This window comes from Loxodonta africana, chromosome 10, assembly GCF_030014295.1.
Source record: "Loxodonta africana isolate mLoxAfr1 chromosome 10, mLoxAfr1.hap2, whole genome shotgun sequence".
In the NCBI taxonomy this organism is placed as follows: domain Eukaryota; kingdom Metazoa; phylum Chordata; class Mammalia; order Proboscidea; family Elephantidae; genus Loxodonta; species Loxodonta africana.
The window spans coordinates 24020623-24026002 of record NC_087351.1 but is presented as its reverse complement, the minus strand read 5'-3'; the positions used below and the strand labels follow the sequence as shown (position 1 = coordinate 24026002).

The 5380-nt window shown below is 39.8% G+C and overlaps 1 pseudogene; it reads right to left on the bottom strand.

Moving 5' to 3' along the window:
• Positions 1-1986: 1986 nt before the first annotated feature.
• On the bottom strand, positions 1987-2925 carry LOC135232501 (olfactory receptor 4F3/4F16/4F29-like; annotated as a pseudogene).
• Between the last annotated feature and the right edge of the window lie 2455 nt (positions 2926-5380).

The window sequence follows — 5380 nt, the reverse complement described above, 5'->3', positions numbered from 1 at the left end:
ACCCTCAACAAGGTGGATTGACACAGTGGCTGCAACAATGAGCTCAAGCGTAACAACGATTGTAAGGATGGCTCAGGACCAACCAGTGTTTGGTTCTGTTGTGCATGTGGTGGCTATAAGTTAGAACCAACTCAACGGCTCCTAACAACAACAAGAGAAAAGGTGATGCAGGCCACACCCCAGGGAAACTACCTTTACATTGAATCCCTTTACATTACATTCCAATCTAATCCTCTTTAACATAATCTAATCTTGCCTCATTAACTACAGGCTGAGACTGGATTTACAATACATGGGAAAATTACATCAGTCACCAAATGGAGGATAACGACAACACAATACTGGGAATCATGGCCTAACCTGACACATATTTTGGCGGTGGGGCGGGACACAATTTAATCCATGACACTTAGGTAAATAGGCAGCTACAGTACAACTCTTCTTGCCCTCAGACACCTATAATACTTACACTACCATCTCATACAAGTAACCAGTCATTTCTAATAGCTGTTTTGATTTGCCTTCCCAGAATCAGAACTTAAATTCAGAAAAATAATAAAATGGATAAGGAGACCAGAGAGATTTAGGAGACCATAGTGAAGGCAGAGGGGCTGCTTAGAGGAGATATACAGAAAATTCTATCATAACTATGGCCTGCAGGAATTTATCAGAGAGCTCAACACTTGCTTTTGCCCACTGAGCCCCTCAATCATTTACCCCAACAAATACTTTTTCTCTAAGTTAGCAACTGACTGTTTTCTAACTTGCTTATCTCCTTACCCACCATAAAGCAAAGAGAAACAAGATATAATTTATGCACTTGCCCAACGGTGCCTTCAATCGAATGGGTGGTGACCAGAGTTTTTAAGAAGTAAAAGAAAGAGAGAACAAAAATAAAGAAAAAATTTAAAAAGAAGAGAAAACTTCATAAAGACAAGTATTATTGTGTGAAACTTTGTTCAGATTGTGTATGTGTGTGGGACAGGAGACAATTCACTATGTTCTTTACTGTGGATCACTGACAAAAACTGTGAAAGTCACTGCTTTATGTGACTCTCCCCATACCAGTTAGCCACTCTTCCCTCACTCACACTCCACAACTGAGGACTTGTTACCAACACATACAAGTCCATTAGAACAAGAAGCCTGTCAATAGACAGTGTTAATAACTCTAAAAAAAAAGCAATTCAAAAGGGGTAGGAATAAAGAGACGAAGGGAAAGGAGAGAAGAATAAAGAGGGAAAATGAAGAAGGAAAGGAAAGGAAATCCAAAAGAGGGAGGGAAATAAAGAAAAGCCTCCCAACTCATGGTAAGGAAGAAGGAAGAGGAAAAAGCAGAAATAGGAAGAAAAGGAAAATATAATGGGTTTAAGTAACATGCTGCTGATCAGGGTGAAAAACCACAGAATGTTCCTAGTTTCCCTTTGTATTCCAAGACACCTTACACAGTTTGCACCCGGGTATGTAATGTACTCATTGGACTCCTGTGTGTGAGCTCTTAAAGGTTCTGCCCTCTTTGTACAGCCTTGGCAGAGACCCAAAGTGGGGGATGGGATGGAGGGCAACAGCAGATTACAGTTAAAGGATGCAGTTCAATCCTCTATTAGCAAATTCTCCATTTAGTGCTACCAGAAGTTTCTGTCTGGGAGAAATTACTGCATTAAAAAAAAGATGGGGAGATAGCTCCCTGTTCTGAAGGCCTTAGAGAAGACTTCTCTTTTGTATTTTCTATTAATTACTTCTTACAGGTATTATTCCTTAGGATTTAAACACTGGATTATTATTATTTTTGTTTCATAAATTCTTTATATGTAATTCCTTCTCTCTTTTCAAATGGGAGTATCACTCATTCCTAAGTGAAAGAACCAGAAGACTCAATAACGGTGTCAAGATAATATAGGGCAAAGAGAAGGTTCTCTATGAGTTTGACCATCAACAAAAGAGCTTCAGTAGTCAATGATGACTCTTCGCAATAAGGTTAATCACTTAAGAGATCTTCCTGCAACTCACTAGCTTACTGCACACTCTCCAAATTGCCACCTGCATTTCTTGATTCCTGAATGTGTAAATGATGGGATTCAGGAAAGGGGTGAGAACTACATCAAAGATGGCCAGAAACTTATCCAGGTAAATGGAGGGAGACGGCCATGTATAGAAGAATATCAAAGGACCAAAAAACAAAACTACTACAGTGATATGAGCTGAAAGTGTGGACAGAGCCTTGGATAAACCAGCTGAAGAGTGTTTCCGAACAGTGAGAATAATGACGATACAGGAAACAATCAGTATGAAGAAGGCACCCACAGAGATTAATCCACTGTTGGCCATGACCATGAACTCCAGCCAGTAGATATCTGTGCAGGCCAGTTTGATGAGCCTAGGAAGGTCACAGTAAAAGCTGTCCAACACATTGGGGCCACAGAAGGGTAACTTTACTACAAAAGCCAATTGAACCACAGAGTGTATAAGGCCAATCATCCAGGCTGACACTAAAAAGAAGATGCACATTCGTGGGCTCATGATGGCCACATAGTAGAGAGGTTTACAAATGGCCACATATCTGTCAAAGGCCATGGCTATGAGCAGCACCATCTCCACACCAAAAATGACATGGCTGAAGAAGATCTGAGCAATGCAGCCTCCAAAGGAGATGACTTTGTGCTTTCTGAAAAGGTCTTAAATCATCTTGGGAGAAATGACTGAAGAAACACCCAGGTCAATGAAGGAGAGATTGGTCAAGAGAAAGTACATGGGGAAGTGTAAGTGTGGGTCAGAAGTCACAGTGAGCATAATGAGGGAGTTTCCCATCATGCTGGCCACATAAAACATGGAGAAGAAAACAAAAAGGACAAGCTGGATCTCCCAGGAATTGGAGAGTCCCAGGAACACAAACTCTGACACCACAGAGTGATTTGCTCTATCCATTGGCTTTGCCAGCAGTGCTACCTAAAAGAGGAAAATAGAAACAAATACAAATTATGACAATTATATTGATATATTAGAAGGCTAAAATTACAAAAAGCCTATCTCCACAGTGGCTGCAATGATGGGCTGAAAAATAGCAAGGATTGTGAGGATGGTGCAGGACCAGGCATTGTTTCGTTCTGTTGTACATAGGGTCGCTATGAGTCTGAACAAACCTGAGGACCCCTAACAACAACATCTGCACTTCGGCATTTCATCCAGCCTTATATCCTCATGGACCCTAAACTTGTGATCACACAGAGAATTTGGTGGCTGCCATGTGGAGATGCTCTCTACCACCAAATTGACTCTGCATTTAACAACCCTTATGGTTAATTTCTTCTATCAATTTATCTGTCTATTGTTGATTGCCATTGAGTTGGTGCTGGCTCATGGAGACCTTATGTATAACATAAGGCTATACTACCCTAAAACATCTAGGACATTAAAAAAAAAAAAAAACAGAAACCCTGGTGACTTAGTGGTTAAGTGCTACAGCTGCTAACCAAAGGGTTGGCAGTTTGAATCTGCCAGGTGCTCCTTGGAAACTATGTGGGGAAGTTCTACTCTGTCCTATAGGGTCGCTATGAGTCGGAATCGACTCAACAGCACTAGGTTTGGTTTTTGGTTTTAAATAAGTGGGTACCCACTTATTTAATTAAGCACTAATCTTGTTGCTGCTATGAAGGTATTTTCCAGATGTGGTTAAAATCTCCAATCAGCTGATTTTGAATAAAGGTAATTACCATTAATAATGTGAGTGAGCTGTCACCCAATCAGTTGAAGACTCTAAGAGCAGAAACTGAGGTTTCCCAGAAAAGAATTTCTGCCTCAAGACCATAGCATCAAGTCCTATCTGAGTTTCTAGGCTACAAGCCTACCCTAAAAATGTTGGACTTGCCAACCCACACAATCATGTGAGCCCATTCCACGCAATAAATACCCAAGTAATGTTAAGTAACTTGACCGGGACCATAAATTTATTTAATGTTAGAGCTAGTATTAGAACTCAGAACCACTGGCTCTAACGTTAGTAAACCCATTGCCATAAAGTTGATTCTGACTCCTGGCAACCCCATGAGTTACCAAGTAGAACTGCTCCATGGTGTTTTCTTGGTAGTGATCTTATGGAGGCAGATCACCAGGCCTTTATTCTGCAGCACCAATGGGTGGGTTTGAACCATCAACCTTTAGCTTAGTAGTAAAGTACAAACCACTCGCAGCACCCAGGGACCAGTACAAGGTGAGTACTGTTCCAAACTTCCTCTTTTCTTTCATTTACCTCTAATTCCCCCAAAATTCAGTCCTTCCAAAAATCTGTGGCAGGGTGATGCCTGAAATTGTTCCAGAAAGATGATCCCTTTTATAGCTAATGACTGTCATATATTGACATACCAGTGACTGCTGTTTAGCCTCCATGATTAGCTATCCCTGACAATTATCTTCCAATTAATTCATGTACCTCAGTGTTCCTGAGAAACTTGACACCTTGCTAAAACATTGGTCTTATACTAATTGGTCACATATCCCTTTTTTGGAGAAAACGGTCTTCTGAACAGACTCATACCAGAAAATGCCAGTTAGAGCTGCTCCAATCAACCTTTTTTTTTTTCTCCAGAGGGAACTAAAATCTCTGAGGAAGTTCCAGCTAACCACATGTAAGTCTCCTCAGTGTGGCCTCTATTCAAGTTTCACCTCCTTCAGGAAATCATTCTTAACTACTCCAACCAAGTTGTTTTCTGTTTCTAGTGTTTCACTTTTAATCCAAATGAATCACAGAATTATTTCATCTATGGGATCATATTTCTTTATAACCTCCAGAGTGCCAAGAAGAGTGCTGGATCATAACAGGTCCTCAGTAAAGAGCGTGAGTCTACCATTTCAGCCATACTGTACAGATCTTACCGTCAATGTCAATGTGGATGCAGAGATGCTAGACTCATCTGAAGTTTGATACTAAAGATAGACTCTTGTGTGTGATTGTGTCATTCTTTGAATTCATCTTTATTTTCACACTTACAACATCTTCTAGCAATTTTTATTATTTTTAGGGAAGCTGCATGGTAGAATGAAATGAATATAGTAGGCTTCAGCATCTATAAAACAATATATCACATCCTGCCACCAAACACTTAATGGTTTTGAGTAACATGCATTTCATCTGTGAGCCCTTTTTCCCATCTGTAAAATGGAAATGATTAATGTCTTACAGAGCTGTTATGAGAATGTGAAATGATGTACGTCATCAAATGCAGTTAGTTCTTCCTCTGAAATGCATCTGGTAATGGAATTAACCTATCTGCCCAAAATAAAGGAATAGATAAATACGTTATCATGTATTAATATGATGGAATGAATTATTTGGAAAGTAATCCCAGTAAAAATGTAACATTGAATGAAAAATATCAAATTATAA